This window comes from Trachemys scripta, chromosome 20 (assembly GCF_013100865.1).
Source record: "Trachemys scripta elegans isolate TJP31775 chromosome 20, CAS_Tse_1.0, whole genome shotgun sequence".
In the NCBI taxonomy this organism is placed as follows: domain Eukaryota; kingdom Metazoa; phylum Chordata; order Testudines; family Emydidae; genus Trachemys; species Trachemys scripta.
Genome location: NC_048317.1, coordinates 17,601,932 through 17,621,847, shown reverse-complemented (window position 1 = coordinate 17,621,847; position 19,916 = coordinate 17,601,932).

Sequence of the window (19,916 nt, the reverse complement as noted above, 5' to 3'; positions counted from 1 at the left end):
CTGAAGAGATCACAATTGGAGACACAACCAGAAAACTATTAGCTGGAGCTGTATTTTATTCATTACCAACCTGCGCTGCATTTGAACTGGCTATCTAGAGCTGAAAGTCTCCATGACCATGAGACAACACCAAGGTCTATATGACATTTAGTCAACACTAGGGAATGAGTTCAACCCCAAATCCTAGACCGAAATGCCTCTGTACTGTGACATTTGGTTCTGGATATGAACTTTGTGGCTCATCTCATCACTAACCCACACGTTCTCACTACTAGAAATGGCCAAAAAAAAATCAACTGAACATTGTCCAATCAGGAAAAGTAGTTTTGTAGAAAGATGTTGATTTTGATGAAATATTGGATGGAAAAATGTCAAAATGAATCATTTTGACTTTCTTGTTTCATTTTAATAATGTCAAAACATTTTGTTTTGATAAGATAAAAAGGTTTTATTTTTATATTATCGCTTCCATTCATTTAAATTTTATATTATATGAACATAGATTAGTATAGGAAAGTAGATCAAAATATGATTGATATGACATGATATGATATCTCAATATTATCAAAATGAAATCTTTCCAAATTTAATTTTTTGGGGAATTCAGTTCTGCAGGGAATTTTGACTTTTCCTCTGATTTAGAACAAAAACAAATTTTGAAATGTTGGAATTTCCCCCAGAATGGACATTCTGTTTCCCAGCCTGCTCTGATCCCTGCCTCGTTTCCCTCCCCACTGCCCGGCTGCTCCCAGTCCTGCTCTTCAGTACTAGCACTGCCTTGGAAAGCTGCTACTTATCTTTGGGAGCTGGTCATGGCCATTTCCAGCAGATACTCAAAAGTCTTTTGTTCCCTTGATGCAATCTGGCTGCATCACACACACTGTGAGGTTATGCTGGGCTACAGAAATCAAAGGACACTTATTTGAAGGGCCCAATTTTGTCCCGAAGACAAGCTGTGGGTGCCCAATTAACCAGCTACACTTCCTCCAGGCTGTGTTTTTGGTTTGGCTGCTAAAACCTGTACCTGCACATGTTATCTCAGCCAGGGAGAATCAGAGGGGCTTCCTATTAGACGTCAGACAAATGGTGAGATGTAACAGTACGCTCATGCAATTCAGAACTTGTGTATCCATCAAGACTATGAGTGGAAGTAATTGCTTGGGATCTCTGCAGTCTGTGTCCTGTTTGTTTCACAAGAAAAGAGTAAAAAGCAACAGAGGGTCCTGTGGCATCTTTAAGACTAACAGAAGTATTGGGAGCATAAGCTTTCATGGGTAAGAACCTCACTTCTTCAGACTAACACGGCTACCCCTCTGATACAAGAAAAGAATAGTTTTCCAGGCTCAAGCCAAAGTCTTACTACAATACAGAACAAAAATTCAGGGTGTTGAAGAGAAATACATCAATAATATTAAATATTATGAGGGACTCAGCTACTTTGGATGCTGAGGCCATATAAATACTTAAGATATACTGATTGCTTCTCAGACACAGTCCTTCCACCAGGTGTCAAACCTCTGCTACAAAACAGATGCTCTAAAATCAACGAAGGAGGTTGCAGAACAGCATGAAGGTCACACTCTAAAATGAAGATTACAATGCAAAGTAGAGGCCCTGAAACAAAACAGAGTTCCCCAAATAGCATGTGGTTTATAATTTGACACAGACCTATTCGCAGTCTGTCACACTTATATTTAAAAACAAAATACTGTGTGTGGATTTAGGGTGAGAAGTCAAAGTGCCTTCAGGGAAGATGGCAGCCCCTTGTGCTGTCAGTAGATGGAGAAGAGCACTGTGAGGCGGAGGCTAGGGGAGGCAGTAGCCATCTACACTTAGGGCATCCTGTGGCCATTGAGAACAATAGGAGATGGCAGCCATTTTGAAAGAAGGGCGTTCTTCATGGAATTCTCCATAGAAGAACATTATTCTTCAACCCCCATTGAAAAATAAGCATTCCGATAGGACGGATAAGGGTTAATATATCATGTTCACCTGGCATGTAGAAAAGCTAGAGCTAATGGTCACATTGCGCTGTAGGAACTCCCTTCTGAAGAGTGCAGGATCTGATCTGGCTCACACAACCCCACTGCCATGCAGCCAGCAGGGAGCAAATGCACAGAGGGGCCTAGAAATTGTTTCTCTGTGCCCAGAGAGCAGCCACGGGCACTTTGCTTGTTGTTGACTGTTCACAAGGTTCTGCCAATAGCCTGCAACTTACCCTTCCTCCAAGATCCCTGCATGTCATGTAACTCCCCTATGGAAGTGCTAGGCTAGTCCGCAAAGCGGCTGCCCGCTGTACTTTCTAGTCTGTGAGTCTTTGTGCCTTTGGGATGGAATTAAACAAGGTGCAAACACAAAGGGCCAAATTCACTGACTCCAATGGAGTTTTTCACATTTATATGCACAGGTAATCTGCCCTTTAAAATCTGGTGGTGAGGGAGAGTTGTGAAGTCTGTATCTGGAATTCCCCATGGTTCATGGCTGTTCTGTCCTGGGGTTTGGGTTGAACACGAAGAACAACCAGATTCCAAATGACTCCTTATTTCAGACTGTGGGAGAACAATCCCAGAAGAGCAAACACTTGGTAAAGTCTCCGTGAGCGAGCCCAGCATGTGTGCACGTGTGTCTCCTCTGTAGCAGGCTGCATGCTCCTTACGGCTGGGTGGATGCTTTATGGATTTACAGTGTAATAGAGAGAAAGCAAAGTGATATGCCATTTACATGGTACCACACACCCACCTCTACTGAAAACTGAGCCGAGCCTTTTACTTTTGGTTCATTCTTCAGAGCTAGTTTTGCCCCTATCCCTACAGCAAGCCATTCTGCATTTAATGGGTAACTCCATGCAAATACTACAGTAGAGAGAACATTTAATAAATTGTTTTTCCAAAGGACCCAAAGCAGAATCAGTAATTCCTCAGCTCCCTCAACCCAACTCTTCCAAGGAAGGACATCCAGCCGATTCAAGATGGGTTCTGCACAACATCCTTCAGCCTGAGGACAACATTTATCCAACTCTGCCTTTTAACTAACAGGCTGATGCTTTATCTGTTGCTGTTTCCGGCCCTTCCTGCTCCAAAACCTAGTGGCAAAAAAAAGTCAGACCTCAGCACGCAATTTCCTGTCTGAAACAAGGAAGGAGCAGCGAGGGGACAAAGGGGGGCTTGTTGTTTGTTTTACTGATAACTCAAAACTTAATTAAATTGTGTTTGATTAATGGTGATGTAATTAGCAGCAACTAGGATTGGCTGCTGTAAATTAGTGATCTTCACAACAGTTGGGTCTTAGAACTGGGAGGAAGCCCTACTGCCGAAAGTCTGGAGAGGGGAGCAGTTTCCCACAGTGGTTCATACATGGCTGGAGACGTCTGTCCATGGCTCTGACACCCATATAGTAAGGGGCAGAGTGTGTGAGAGAGAAGTGTGCTACCAGCCCCACTGAGAGAGCTACCATCATGTGTGCACAGGCTGGAGTTGACAAAGTACTTTAAAGAGGAGTTGCAAAGGATTTTATAAACAATGAATGTGACAAAGAGTCCTGTGGCACCTTATAGACTAACAGAAGTATTGGAGCATGAGCTTTCGTGGGTGAATACCCACTTCGTCAGACAATGAATGTTTGGCCTCTTCCCCTCTCCCCAACCCCAGGGATAGGGAAGGCCTCAAAGGGTTTATTTCTGCTTGCCTTTCATCTTACAGATATCAGGGCTGTCACCTCTGGTCTGCCCTGGTTTTGCGTGCAGACACTGTGAAGATGCAGAAGATGTTTAGTGGGAATTGCTCTCATGCCTTTGCTGAAGGGTGAGGCTGTTGACCTTTAGTAAAAATGTCCTCTCCACCAAATGTTTGTAAGGCATCAGAGTTAAATAGATGTAATCAGAAAACAGGGTTAAACAGGCTGATTAAACCTCCCCTCCCACTTCCTTGACTTTCACAATATCAAATGTCATTAGTTCTGCTCTCATGATAGAGTCTTTGAGCCTAGAAAGGACCTGTGTTTCTAACATGGAACACACACACTCACTTGTATACACACACACACACACTGTCACACACACACTTTGTCTATTTTTTCTTCATTATAACATCCTTTCAGGCCTTCCCCTTTGCAGCTCACATGTAATTCCTCCTTGCCAGGAAAGAGTAGGAAGTAGGTGTGGGATGCAGGGTGGCAGCATCTTTCAGGGTACTGGTACTTTGCCTATAATGCATGGCTGGCAGGTTTGTAGAAATGTTGGTGGTGCCCAGAATCCACCCCCCTCAACTCCGCCCCCCACCTGCCTAAGGCTCTGGCAGGGAGTTTGGGTGGGGGGAGGAGGTCTGGGGTGCAGGTCCTTGGCTGGGGATTAGGGTGCAGGAGGGGTGCAGGGTGCAGGCTCTTGGATGGAGTTTGGGTGGGGAAGGGGGGGTCTGGGGTGCAGGCTCTGGGATGGAGTTTGGGTGCTGGGTGCGGCTCTGGGCTGGGGCAGGGGGTGGGTGTGCAGGAGGGGGTGAGGGGTGCAGGCTCTGGGACAGAGTTTGGGTGCAGGCTCTGGGGTGGGGGTGGGGGCGAAGGAGGGGGTGAGGAGTGCAAGCTCTGGGAGGGAGTTTGGGGGTGGGAGGGGGGGCAGAGGCAGGGGGAGGGGTGAATGCTGTGGGAGGGAGTTTGGGGATAGGAGGGGTGCAGGGGTGAGGGCTGTGGGGCTGAGGATGAGGGGTTTGGGGTGTATTGGGGGGCTCAGGGCTAGGGCAGAGGGTTGGGGTGTGAGGTGAGGGCTGTGGGGCTGAGGATGAGGGGTTCGGGGCATTGGAGAGGCTCAGGGCTAGGGCGGAAGGGCAGGGTAAGGGCAGCCTGCCCTGCCATTAGCGGATGGGGGGCACTAGGACCCTGGGGCAGCAGACAGCAGTTGATGCTGGGAGCCGGTGTAGTGTGGATACGCTCCACATAGGAATGTGCTACACCAGCAGCACAAGCAGGCATGGGAGAGGCGCACACCGCTTTCTTTCAGGCAGGGACACGGTAGGGCCGGGGGAGAGATGTGCGGGGGGTGGCAGGTGGGGGCCGGGGGAGAGACCCAGCTCCAAATATTGGTGGAGCAGGGCCCCCCACCCTGAATAGTCCTGGAAAGAATATAACTCGCTGCCATTGTGATACTGCCCTGGGGTACCCAGGGTCTTTCTACCACCTGCCCTAAGTGTGAGGAAGTCTTGTCTGTGAATCAGGTCCCTGACTCCACCAACCTCTAGCAGCACAAGCCAGGCCTCCACAGCCCTCGCTGTTGGTACAAGTTAGCGATAGGCACATGCCAACCCCAAGTCCTCTGAGTGTCCCTCTGGAGTGCCCACCACAGACTGTGCCACTGACAGTCACAGAACTCTCAGAGCCACTGTTCCCAAAGCAATAGTACACACCAGCTGGCATGATTCAGCTCAGACCCCTCTCTGCTTAACACACAGCACTTACCGATATCTGCAGTGAAAACAAGAATAAGTTAATTATCCAAGAACAGAGAATCAAGTGATGGAAAGTAAGAACATTAGAGATACATGGTTACAGATAAAACAAAATCATAACATGCTTTCTAAAGTCTAAACGTAACTTGCAAGCCATTCCCCTGGTCTCCTCCAAGATAGCTTATCCCACTCCTTTTCCTAGCATTTTCAACCAGTTTAGTTGAAACCCTTTCTCATAACACCAAGCCCAGTGGTGGCTTGACCTCACGGACTGAAGGAATACCTGGGGGTTCATCTGCACCCCAGGTAGAGTTCCTTAAGTTCATTGTCTGACTCCTAAACAGTCTAGCTCCTGCTGGTTTTGTGTTTTCCCACAGTCCCCACAATGTGTTGATCAGTATGTTGGTCAGATTGTAAATGAGTGTTCATTGTGAACGCACAGTACTCAGTTTGCAGGTGACCACTCAGAGTGAGATACGCGTTTCTTCTCCCCTGCCGGCCAGGAGCACGCAAAGCATGTTCTGCAGGGGCGGCTCCAGGCACCAGTGCAGCAAGCGCGTGCCTGGGGTGGCAAGCCGCGGGGGGGGGCCTGCCAGTCGCCATGAGGGCAGCAGTCAGGCAGCCTTCGGCGGCGGCCTGCAGGAGGTCCGCCAGTCCCGCGGCTTCAGTGGCAATTCAGCAGCAAGTACGCCGAAGGCGCGGAACCGGCAGATCACCCGCAGAAATGCTGCCAAATCCGCATGACCAGTGGACCGCCCGCAGGCATGCCACCAAAGGCCACCTGACTGCCGTGTGTGGGGCGGCAAAAAACATAGAGCAGCCCCTGACCTTCTGGTGGCCTGCCTTCATTCAGAGACCTAGAGAACACATTGTTTAGTGCATACACCTAAGTCTTCGCATCTTTTCTACACATACACCACACAAGGATTATGATGACCGGTGTGACCTAGACTTTCTCCTTGGCAGATTAGTATGTAGATACCAGACCCAGGGGCTCTCTGCCACCCTTGAGCACCCTGTGCCCTCTGCCAGTTGGCATCAAGAGGTCCTTGGGTCCCAGCCCTCTCTGGCTGGTCCTGCATCCGCCTCGCCTCATGCCCCCCAAAGCACTCCTTCTCTGTGGTGTGTTCTCTGCACACTCACCCAAAGCATCCAGCAGGTTCATCAGCTAACCATAAGCCCCAGATTAAGGGGAGAGAGACAATTACTCTCATTTGTCTTGTCACTGTTCAGATCCAGGGCCTGGCTGATAGTTACAAGGAGTCACTTTGCCTCAGGGCTGCCCTGAGTGAGCATTCACCTAGTGTAGTGCAGTCCAGAAAGCCCACTCAAAATCTTCTGTTAACGAAGCTCCAGGTACCATCCTCCAAACCCCCATTATGCTGTATCTAGGCAACAAAGACCGCTGCTGCTCCAAAAAGGAAACTTGCGTTGAACATGTCCAGAGGCAAAGGGTTGTAAGCTGTGTTACTAATTAACCCTTGGGGCAGTGCCAGGGTCTGCGCTTGATACCAACAAGGTTTCATATATTATTAGCAGCCCAGACCATGAAAGTTCTTCTCATCTTCTCCCTAGTGCCTGCATTCAGAATTCTCCTCACAGCAGGAGGAACAGAGCTGGCAAAGGGCAGCAAACCGATTCCGTGGAGCCCCATTTGTTCACCTCCTGCCCTCAAACTGCTCACCGCAAGTGAATGTCAAAGTTTCATGCAGGAATGTTAATTTTAAATGTGCATGGGTGAGCAGGCCAGCAAGCAACGCCTGCTCATTACCCAGTCTGGGAGCAGGAGCAACATCGTGTGGCTTATCTGACAAATCGTACCTCAGAAGCACAAGAACAACAAAATCCTCCTTAGCATTTATATCACACAGCACAGGCATTAAACGTTTCTCAGCTAGACCTTCCGTGTCCTGACTCCAACACTGTTATCTGAGGAGTCACAAATAATCATGGGGGGCTGTGGCGGTAGGGAGGTGGGATTTAATGAGGAGTAAATGAAGGATGGGATCAAAGAGGCTGGGGTAATAAGCAATTAGAATGGGAGATGCCAACTAGCCCTAGATCATGTGGGAACTAGTTTCCCAACACTTCACATCCTTGATCCTTGGAAGAGCAAGCTTCAGAGCATACCTGGAAACAGGCTTATCTCAGTTAAGGATTAAATAACACACAGGAATCAGTCCCAGAGGTATCCACCATGGAGGCACTGAATTCTAGTGACCATAGTCTAATTAGACAGAACATCCTTTGGGTAGAGAAGGTGCCAAAATCCAGCACAGTGACATTAAACTTTAGAAAAGATGGGTTCAAACAAAACCAAGGAAGCTTGTTAAACCAGCCCTAGGGTCACAAAAAGAGAGATTAAAACTCTTAGGCCATGTCTACACTACAAAATTATGTCAAGGTAAATTACAGCGGCATAGAGCCACCGCATTTATCACTTCACTTGTGCATGTGCACACTACAGTCCTTGTGTCGGCAGCATGCATCCTCACCAACAGTGCTTGCATCGATGCAGTTTGCCATGGGTAATATCCCACTGGGCAACTTTCCACCATCCAATGCAGGGTGTTTTAGGAAGTTTTTGCAATGCTCGATGGGGCCAGAATGATTTGCATCGGGGTGACTGGGAGCATGGGGTAAACTTCCCATAATGCAGTGATCTCATCCCATGATTTCATCTGCATCCCATAAAATTTCACACCTTCTTTTCAAAATCTCCACAAACCTGCGTGTCCCTCCTTGCTGTTCAGCCTCTGTGACAGGAGCTTGGAGCCTGCACAGCTCTGCACTATTGTCATGAGTGTTGCAGCACAGGGTGCATGACCCTGCAGTATTTGCAGAGCCCCAAGAGGAGCCCTGGGGAACATGATGATTCCTTGGAGGCTAGATTGCTGTGGGACACAGAAAGAAACAATTCAAGGTTGTTGGCGGCATTCACGGAGCACCTGGAGTGTCGATTCTGGACACAAGGAACAAGCACTGACTGGTGGGATCGCATTGTGGTGCAGGTTTGGGATGATGAGCAGTGGCTGCAGAACTTTCAGATGTGCAAGGCCACAGTCCTGGATCTGTGAGCTGAAGTTGCCCTGCAGCACAGGAACACCAAACTAAGATCTGCACTGACAGTGGCAAAGTGAGTGGCAATCACACTGTAGAAACTTGCCAGGCAAGATTGCTACCAGTCAGTCATGAATCATTTTGGAGTTAGGAAATCTATCACAGGGGCCCATTGTCATACAATTGTGCAGGGTGGGGCCATTACTTGCTTCCTGCTAAGCAGGACTGTGACTCTGGGCAAAGTGCAGGACATGGTGGATAGTTTGCAGCAATGGTTCCCAAACTGCGGTGGTGTGATAGATGGCATGAAATCCCTTTTTTAGCACTGACCACCTGGCCATAGCGTACATCAACAGAAAGGAGTACTTTTCAATGTTAATGCAAGCACTGGTGGATCACTGGGGACACTTTACCAACATCAGTGTGGGCTGGTCAGGAAAGGTGCATGACGCACATATCTTTAAAAACACAGGACTGTTCAGAAAGCTGAAAGCATGGCCTTTCTTCCCCACTAGCAGGTTACCATTGGGAATGTTGAAATGCCAGTAGTGATCCTGGGAGACCCAGCCTACCCCTTGCTCCCATGACTCATGAAGCTGTACACCGGCCACCTCGACAACACCAAGGAGCACTTCAACTACAGGCTCAGCAGGTGTAGAATGACAGTTGAATGAACCTTTGGTCATTTGAAGGGTCGCTGGTGTTGTTTACTTACAAAATTGGACCTCAGTGAAAAAAATATCCCAATGGTTATAGCTGCCTGCTGTGTCCTACATCATATTTGAGATGAGAAGCAAAGGGGGAAAGTTTCTGCTGGGGCAAAGAGCGGAGGTGGAGCAGCTGTCTGCTGAATTTGAACAGCCAGATACCAGAGCTATTAGAAGAGCTCAATACAGAGCTATACAGCTCAGAGAGGCTTTGAAAGAACATTTTAATATGGAGCCAAAGTGTGCTGTACCTGGCCTTGCTCTTTTGCAGCCTGGTATGAATCTTGTAGTGATTGCTCTGTATGTAGGAATATCACATTGTCAAGGCACCTATTAATATTGTTGGTGAATGATGTTATGTGTTCTGTGACCCAGTGAAAAAACAGGAAATTTGTGGGTGTCAGACCAGCTCAGCACTGGACACTATATGTTGTGAATTAATAAAGATGAATTTTATTCCAAAAAATATAATTTTATCCTATAACAAAAACCAAGCAATTAAAAAAACAATTTCAACTTAATAAATTAAGGGAACAGAACTTATGGAGAGAAAGAACAGTCATTCCATTTCAGGTACACATACACCACCCATGACTATCACAGGTCAGTGTGTGTGAAGCTGCAATTGTCTTTAATGTCCTCCTGGGTGGAGTGGTGGAGTAGTGCAGCCCCTGATGCCACATGGAATGTTGTGAGGGAGTTAGGGAGGTCCCGATATTGAGTTCGCTATGAGCTGCACAAGAAGGCAAGCATGGGATTGTTGAACCTGCAGCTCTACCAGAGTCTGCAGCATCTCAGTTTGCTGTCTGAGAAGTCCAAGCACCTCCGGCTGCATGTCCCTCTCCTTCTCCTGTGCCTTTCTCCTCTCCATTCTTTACTTCTCCATGCTGTCTGCAAGGGTGATCCTCCAGGCCCTGGACTCGTTCTGATGCAGCACTGACTTGCTGGATCTCCTGGAACATGTCATCCCGAGTACTCTTCTTTCTCCTCCTTATCAGGTTCAGATGTTCTGCAGTTGTGAAAGAGGAGATCCTGAAGGCCACAATGGCAGCAACTGCAGATGCAACACACAGAGGTACCATTGTCAATGCATTCATGAAGGAAATCAAAATGTAGGATACTGAACTAACTCCCCTTGATCCACAAAAGTTGTAAGCACTACATTTTCACCTCTCCGTGGGACTGATACAGCATGGTGTCAGTCACAGCACAGGCTGGGGAAATGAGGGAGCCACAGCTCACATGAGCATATTTGTATAGGCCAACGGCACTGAATCCTGCCACCGTTTTCTACAGGCGGTGGTGATTTTAGCTGATATCTCACTCCTGAGGGAGACAGAGGCAGAGAGAGCACAGCTGCTGGCATCCCGATGATGCTCAGGCCCATATGCTGCTAGCCTGTGTATCACAGTGGTGCCTGCTGAAGTAATTGCTGAGTTGCGTGGGAAAAGGGCCTACCATGGAAGAAGAAATAAAGCAGCCCTCTCCAGAAACCTTTAGCAGAGTAAATTCCATTGAAATCTCTATGGAGGATTCCCGGGACATCCCACTGCACATAAACAAACTGCTTCACGTACCCTCCTCCCCCCAAAGGGGAATGAAAAGCAGATAGCAATTCTGCCTCGCTTGGTTGTTCCATTATCTCTTCCAGCACAAGTAAAAAGAGTAAATCAACAGAGGTATCCTGCTACTTTGTGAAAGCAAACATCATACTTACCAACAGTGGAGAGCTGCTAGCTGTGCTCGCCAAACTGGGCAACCAGGAAAAGGAATTTCAAAAATTTGTGGGGCTTTAAAGCGGAGGGGCGGCTTCCTGTCCCCCTGGCCGCTGGGCAGCAGAGTTCACAATGGTAACCAGAGCAGTCAGTGTGGGGCATCGTGGGACAGATCCTGGAGGCCAGTAACAGTCGACATAAGTAACGCAGTGTTACACTATCACCGCACCAACCTAACTCTGACCCTGACTCCACGCCGCTCGGGAAGGTGGTGTTATTATGTTGGCATAATCGTGCACTTACGTCGGCAAGAGCCAAATTTAAGTGAAGACAAATCCCCAGCTACATCGATGTAATCTGCCTTGCGTTGATCTAACCATATAGTACAGACAAGGCCTTAGATTTGGCATGGAGGCTACCTACGGGCCAGATTCTGATACCCTGACTCTGGCTTTGTTCCACCATTAGTCCCATGGACTTCAATGGGATTACTTGTAATGTTCAACATGTGTAAGGGCCCTAAGGCAGCACCAGTGGAGTCTCAGGAGACAGGCAAGCCTCTCAATGCAAAGGGAAGCAGGAAGGCAAGAAGAAAGCTAATCTGTATAGATTACAAGATTCAACAGGCCATTTGAACCAAAGATCCTTCAGAAATCAACTGATGCCAAAATATCTGGAGTTACATACCAGTGAGGTATATTTCTGTACCTGGTAAATTAATTGGGAAAAAAAATTAAAAATAGAATAATGAAAAACCTAAAAGATTATGATATGATATGATATGGTCTAGTGAGCATTGCTCTGCAAAGTAAAAGCATATCTCATTAATCTGTTATTTAATTCATTTATCTAGATTTATACAATAATAAAAAGTGAATGTTTTGTGTGAGTAAAGTAATGGATAAAGGAGAACCAGTTGACATGGTTATTTGGACTTTTCAAAGACTTTTGAAAAAATTCCTTCTAAGTGGTTACTAAAGAAACTAATTGTGATGTTCCCATCTGGCTTTATCTGGACAGGTGATTTGCTAGGTCACTCCAATCCTTGACTCTGGGAGCCAGCTTTACCCTGCTCTGCTGTGAGAACCCCCACTCCTGGGCTGTTCATGCACACCCTCTAGCATGTAAGCTGCTCCCAGCTACTTGCAACCGAATGACACTAGCCAGTATCTCTGGTCCCAGACACAACCCTAGGAACCTCCATCTTGCAGTGTCCAGTTATGTCCACTGGATGCTACAAGCTTATATGAGTTTGTCAATTTAACAAAGAAATTGATATGTATCAGGCTTGTTATCCCAAGGGGAGTCTCTGACACACTTCAAACCAAACGCACTGCTCAGGTAGAACAAACAAACAAATTTATTAACTATGAAAGATAAATTTTAAGTGATTATAAGTCAAATCACAACAAGTCAGATTTGGTCAAGTGAAATAAAAGCAAAACACATTCTAAGCTGATCTTAACACTTTCAGTGCCCTTACAAACTTAGATGCTTCTCACCACAGGTTGGTTGCCCTTCAGTCGGACTCTCCCCTTTGATCAGCACTTCAGTCTCTTGGTGGTGATGTCTGTAGATGGAGGTGGAAGAGAGAGGAAGAGCATGACAAACGTCTCTCTCTTTTATCATGTTCTTCCCTCTTGGCTTTCCCTCCCTCCGCCTTCAGAGTCAGGTCATCATTACCTCATCACAGTTCCAAACTGACCAAAGGAAGGGGGGTGACTCCCTCAAGAGTCCAACAGATCCTTTTGTTGCTGTCTAGGCCAGAGTCCTTTGTTCCTGTGAGGCTGGGCAGGGTTTGTCCCATACGTGCCCTGATGAGGTGTGAACTGCCTCTCATCTTTTGGAGAGTTTTTGCCTGGGCTTATTTTAAGCTATGAGGATATATTTTCAGCCTCATAACTACATACATGAAATTATAACCTATAACCTTACTATAACATTACTGTAACAACAATGCTCAGTGCATCATGACACCCGACATGACAAACTTTGCATTGGATACCACACAATTATTTTACAAGGATGAACATGGGGGTGCTGGGTGTTCCCCCAAGGTACAGAGCGTCACACTAATGGTATGTCTACACCACAGCAGCTACAACCAGACACTCTAGCACTGCAGCTGTGCCTTTGTAGCACTGTAGTGTAGGTGCTTCCCACTCTGACAAAAGGGGTTTTGCCATTGATCTAGGCAGACTGGTGGAAGATTGATGGAAGAATTTTTCTAGCCACATCTACACCAGTCAGTAGGTTGACCTAGCCATGGCAGGCTGGGAGCAAAATGTTTCACAGCCCTGCATGACGTAGGTAAGTCAATCAAATTTGTATGTGTATCCCAGGCCGTTGTATCTGCAGTATAAGAAGCAAAGGACGGTTATGCTGAGAGGTTCTGGTGCTTGGATCACAAACCTCTTTGAGACTAGATGTGAACACACCCTTCAGTTAACATAACTGTTATGTTAAGTTAATCAGAAGCCACCCCCGATGCCTGACCTAAAACAATAGGGTAATGTGAACCCACCCAGGAATTCGGACTGAGTGGACGAAGGATTTTGCTGAATATTGTGTGACTGTGTGTGAAGGAAGGCAGGACACACAGAAACTAGAAAGAACTGAGAGAGACAGAGAGACAAGCAGCAGCCTATAAGCATAGTGTGACCCTGGGAAAAACTACAGAGAGTTTTCGGGTTCATGTAAGTCACTTCCAGCTATGTCTGTGTGCACTTGCAGCCTGCCAGTCCTGCCCAGGCTTTTACCAGCCTGAATTGTATGGCAGGGTGACCCCTGCACGCTCGCAGTGCCAGCCTGTCCCCAGAAATGTACATTTTGCATTGCTCAGCCCCTCCTGGACAATACAAGCTCATATACAGTCCATTGTTTTATTAATAGAAATTATATGCATTAATCCTGTTATCCCAAATAGAGTTTCCCAAACACTTTGATTCAAACACACTGATTTAGATCAAACAATCAAACAAGTTCATTAACTACAAAGAGAGAGATTTTAAATAAATACAAGAAATGAGGTATAAAAGTCAGAAATGGTTACAAGAAAAATAATGATAAAACACTAGTGCCTAACTTTAACAATCTAAGTCAAATCCAAAGCAAAGTTTTTCTCACTGCATGTTCTCACTAGTTTTACTGGCCAAACTTCTTAGGGCAGGACTCCTTCTTCTGTGTAATGGCTGCTTCCTTTGTTCCTTCTGGTGCAGTGAATCAATTGACAGAGAGAGTGAGGAGGAGGGAAGGGGTGTTTTCCCTTCCTTTTTATAGTCCTCTCCCCCCTTTGAGAGGCATCTCCTCTGGGATCATGGCGACAGGCAGACCCTGTGGACAGGAGGCCCATGACGTTTCTTTGCTAAAACGTAGATTTTTTGCCCACACCCCTTTTACTGCCAAAAAATGGCCATTTACACCTGGCTGAGGCATCAGCTTGCCCTTTGTCTCTGAGGAACTGATTTGGCCACTCCCCAGACCTGGAACATGCTTTAGTTACACCACACAGTGGAATCTTATAACTCTAACAATGTTGTCACGTGTATTTTACCAGGACAGTAATGACCAGCATATTTTGAGTTTTCAAATGAGCAATGTTAATTTTTTCCATCCATGTGCAGAATATATATTGTTACGTGCACTGAGGTATGTGGGGATGTGCGCCACCAGTAGAAACAAAAAACCTAGATATAATATATATTTTTAAAAAGTTAAATAAGGATAATTACTCCAGCCAGGACAAGTTAAGGTATTTTAGAACTCATGACTCAAATAATTAAATTTAAGTGTAAGAGAAATAAAAATTATGAAATGCATTGACCACTCAAAACACTAAAATAACACACTTTGAAAGAATAAAATTACAGAGAATATATGTGCATTGCAGGAAGTACCAAGAAGTAACAACACCAATACTACAAGTATGTGTGGGGAGGTGAGTGAGAGACAGTGTGTGCATGTGTGTGTGACATAGAGACATTGTGTGTGTGTGTGTTTGACACAGTGTGTGTGACACAGAGACAATGTTTTTGTGTGCATGTGTGACAGAGTGTGTGTGTGACACAGAGACAGTGTGTGTGAAAGAGACATCATGTGTGTGTGTGTGTGTGACACAGAGACAGTGTGTTTGTGATAATGTGTGTGACGCAGACACAGTATGTGTGTGAGACAGTGTGTGTGACACAGAGATAGTGTGTGTGTGACAGAGCGTGTATGTGTGAAACAGAGTCTGTGTGTGTGTGTGTCACAGAGACTGTGTGTGTGTATGTGTGTGTGTGTGACACAGAGACAGTGTGTGTGAAAGAGACATCGTGTGTGTGTGTGTGTGTGACACAAAGACAGTATGTAGGGTTACCATACATCCTCTTTTTCCGGGACATGTCCGGCTTTTCGGCACTCAAACCCCCATCCGGGGGAAATTGCCAAAAAGCCGAACATGTCCGGGAAAATGGCGGCTCTGCTCCTCCCCTGACTCTTCGGCTCTGTTTAAGAGCCGAGCTGCCCAAGTGCTACCGGCTTCGGGCAGCCCCCATGCCTCCGGACCCTGCGCCGCTGGAGCCCAGGAGGGGAAGTGCCCGGCTGGGGGCGCAGGGTCCGGAGGCAAGGGGGCTGCCCGAAGCCCAAGCGCTACCAGCTTCACGGTTTGCCGGGCAGCCTCCAGACCCTGCACCCCCGGCTGGGCGCTTCCCCTCCCGGGCTCCAGCTGTGCTGGGGAAGCACCGGCTGGGGGCGCAGGGTCTGGGGGCTGCCCAGCAAACTGTGAAGCCGGTAGCGCTCGGGCAGCCCTTTCCTCGTGGCTGGGAGTGGGAGGGAGGAGGGGGCGGAGTTAGGGTGGAGAAGGGGAGGAGTTGGGGCGGGGCTGGGGTGGGGAAATGGGCGGGGCCAGGGCCTGTGGAGGGTCCTCTTTTTTTATTTGCTGGGTATGGTAACCCTAACAGTGTGTGTGAAAGAGACATCATGTGTGTGTGTGTGTGACACAGAGACAGTGTGTTTGCGATAGTGTGTGTGACGTAGACACAGTATGTGTGTGACACAGTGTGTGTGACACAGAGACAGTGTGTGTGTGACAGAGCGTGTATGTGTGAAACAGAGTCTGTGCGTGTGTGTGTGACACAGAGACTGTGTGTGTGTATGTGTGTGTGTGTGTGTCACAGAGACTGTGTGTGTGTGAGGCACAGAGACAGCGCGTGTGCTGGCTGCTCGGAAAGTTTCTGAGAGATGCCCTGCGTTGTCTCTTTAAGACACTCACTGAAAACTCTCCAGCTCTGTCCTGAGCCCTGTTCTCTCCCTTCCCCTGCTCTCCGGAGATGGGGTACATGGGCAGGGAGAGTGTGTGTGTGTGTGTGTGTGTGACAGACAGACAGACAGAGAGACTGTGTGAGCTGGCTGCTGAGGAAATCTCAGAAACTGCACTATCTCTTTAAGAAAGGCACTCAGCCCCTCACCCGTCCTGGCAGCAGCTCTGAGGCCTGTGCCAGGCTTTGTCCCCTGCCTCTCTCCTGCTCTGTGGCGATGGGGAACAGGGGCAGGGGGGAAGGGGACACCCTGACATCAGCACCCCCTACCCTGCACAGCCAGCAGGATGGTCCCGGGAGCAGTTGCAGGACATGGGGGAGAGCACCTGAACACATGCTGCTGGCTGTGCTCGCTCTGCTATCAGTTGGCGGCTCTTAAATCTCTCCTGCGCAGCTGCTCAAGCGCGCAGCTTACAGGGAACACAGCTCTGTACAAAGATGATTAAAACAGTGTGCAAGGGGTGAATACAGGGGTACAGTCTGTCACAGAGTCACAATGAGAAAAGATTGTGAGAAATTTCAGAGACCTAACCAAGTCAGGTGAATGGGCAATATGATGGCAGATAAAATTCAGTGCTGACACATGCAAAGCAATGCACATCCGAGCAGTACTGGATTTACCATGGTGCCGGGCCCACGCTCCAAAGGGGCCCCAGCCCGGCCCGCTCTTCTCCGCTCTCTCCAGTGGGGGCAGTGGGCAGAAGCTTGATCCTGCCGGCTCCTGCTGCACCAGGGCAAGCTCCACCGGCAGCCAAGCTCCCCCTCCCCCGCCTCTTCCCCGAAGCGTGCCGCATTCCTGCCCCTCCCCCTCCCAGCACTTCCCCCGCTGCCGAACAGCTGTTCGCCCGCACGAGGGAGGGGGAGGAGCAGCACCGTAGCACGCTTGCCGCTCGGGGGAGGAGGCAGGGGTGGGGCCTTGGGAAAGGGGGTGGAATCAGGGAATACTCCCACCAGCCCCCTGCCGTGAGCCGCTCAGGACAGGAGGCTGAGAGCACCCCTGTGACCCCAGCCCACACCCCCAGCCCTCTGCCCTGACTCCAGAACTCCCCTCACACACTCCCAGCCCCCTGCCCTGACTCCTGCACCCTGCCACACACACCCCCGACTCCAGCCCTGACTCCTGCACACCCCCCACATCCCCACCCCCACCCTGAACACCAAACGGGAGCTCCTGCACCCCCCCACACACATTCCCACCTGCACCCCTCACACCAAATGGGAGCTACCTCAGGTAAGCGCTCCACACCCCAAGCTCCTGCCCCAACCCTGAGCGCCCTCCCTCACCCTAGCTCCTGGCCAGACCCTGCCCCCCAGCCCCCAGCCTGCTCCTGCACCCTAACTCCCTCCCAGACCCAGCACCCCCAGCTCTGTGGTCAGTGCACCCCCACCCTCAGCTCAGTGCAGAGACAGATGAAGAAAATGGGCTAGAACCAGGGAGAAGGTAGGTACCCGCTCTATGTGGGCAGGGGCGGGGGGGGATCCTGTTTACCCCCTCCCCAGCCTTGCTGTGCTTGCACTTTACCCCCCGCCCCTCCCTTGCTCCAGGAACCAACCCTAAGTCCTGCCCCGCTGTGCTTTTGCTCCTGGCCCTGCCTTGCTCCAGTCAGCAGGGACTAATCCTCCCCCCATGCCCCACTGTGCTCATCTTGGCCCTGGCCCCTGCCTCACTCCAGCTGGGGACCAATCCTCCCCCCATATGCCCCGCTGTCAGGGTGGATAAAAATCAATGACTTGTTTTTAAAAAATCAAAAAATCGGATTTTTTTATTTAAATCGGAGTTTTGAGGAAAAAACCTATCTAAATATAGTTTTAATTAAGATACATTATATCTCATCATGGAATAGGGATTATAAATTCATATTCTATAGTATGAGACAATATATTCATGTAATGTTTAAGAAAAGTTATATAAAATGAGTTCCAACAGTTCATGGATTAGGGACCCAATCTTATGGAGTTCCACAGGCTTCTGTATAGATTATTTAGGTTAATCTTTCTATCTATCCAATGGGACTCAGTGCTCAGTCTAGAAGATACCATCAGAGATGCTTAGTTTTGCAGTTCTCAAACTGTGGATTTGTGTCTCGAGAGGTAACATGCTTGTTTACAGCAAAAATGTTTTAAATAAATAAATAATATATAGAGGTGAGAAATAACAGACCTCAACTCTATTGTCCCTCTGCAAATTTGTGTACACAGAGTCAATCCCTTACTTCTCTCTAAAAGTGAAAAGTTTCAAAAAGTTCAATGAATAGAAGATTGTTGGGGGCAGAATAGATCTGGACAAGGAGAAGAAGTCTGGAGATAAATGTGAGAAGCGAGGGACATATGCTTTTTTGTTAAAATATTATGTTTGCTGTTGCAGAAAAAAAAATTCCAGAAAACTTAAAGTTGTTGTTTTAGTTAAATAAAACAATTTAAATGTCTGTCTGGTGATGTTCTCCTCCTAATACAGCCTGGCAAGAAAATTTTCCAAATATTAATGATTAACCTGTTGAACTGGAGATAGTTCACCTCCCAATGACTTCATAAATATCTGCTTCCATTACCTTTGGTAAATGAAATAACCAAACAATCATTCATTTTCTGATATAGCTGTAAAACTCATCTGAAAAGTTTTCAAAATAAATCACTGTTTAAAAATGTATAGTGTGTACCTTCTAAAAATGAAACCTACATCTATCTCTGAGTTGTGAAGAATATGTATTTAAGGTTATAACAACCAACAAGAATGAACTTTTATGTAGAAAATCATGATTAAATCGAGTCTTCCTGACTAGTGATTTCAATCAAATCCACCCTGCCCGCTGTACTCTTGCCCCGGCCCCTTCATTCCCCAGGGCTCGACTTTGCAACCTTAATGTTCTTTTCACATCATTTTGTTTAATGTAGTTGAGCCCTGGTAATGTGCTCTGTGTGACAGGGGAGAGATCATATATGGGACTTTTTGCTTTGGGGTGAGATTTTCCAAAGAGCCATTCTGGGTCAGATCAATGCTCCATCTAACTCAGTAGCCAGTGCCGGATGCTTCACAGGGAATGAACAGAACAGGGCAGTTATCAAGTGATACCCTGTTGTCCAGTCCCAGCATCTGGCAGTCAGAGGCTTAGGGACACTGAAAGCCTGGGGTTACATCCCTGACCATCTTGACAAATAGCCATTGATGGACCTATTCTCCATAAACTTATCAAATTCTTTTTTGAATACAGTTATAGTTATGGTCTTCACAACATGCCGAGCAACCAGTTCCACAGGTTGACTATGCATTTGTGTGAAAAGGTACTTCCTTTTGTTTGTTTTAAACCTGCTGCCTATTAATTTCAGTGGGTGACCCCTGGTTCTTGTGTTTTATGACAGGGTAAATTACATTTCCTTATTCACTTTCTCCACACCATTCATTATTTTATAGACCTCTATCATAACCACTGTTAGTTGTCCCTTTTTCCAAGCTGAACAGTCCCAGTCATTTTAATCATAGAATCATAGACTTTAAGGTCAGAAGGGACCATTATGATTGTCTAGTCTGACCTCCTCCACAACGCAGGCCACAGAATCTCACCCACCCACTCCTGTATCAAACCCTTAACTTATGTCTGAGTTATTGAAGTCCTCAAATCGTGGTTTAAAGACTTCAAGGTGCAGAGAATCCTCCAGCAAGTGACCCATGCGCCACACTGCAGAGGAAGGTGAAAAAACCCCAAGGCC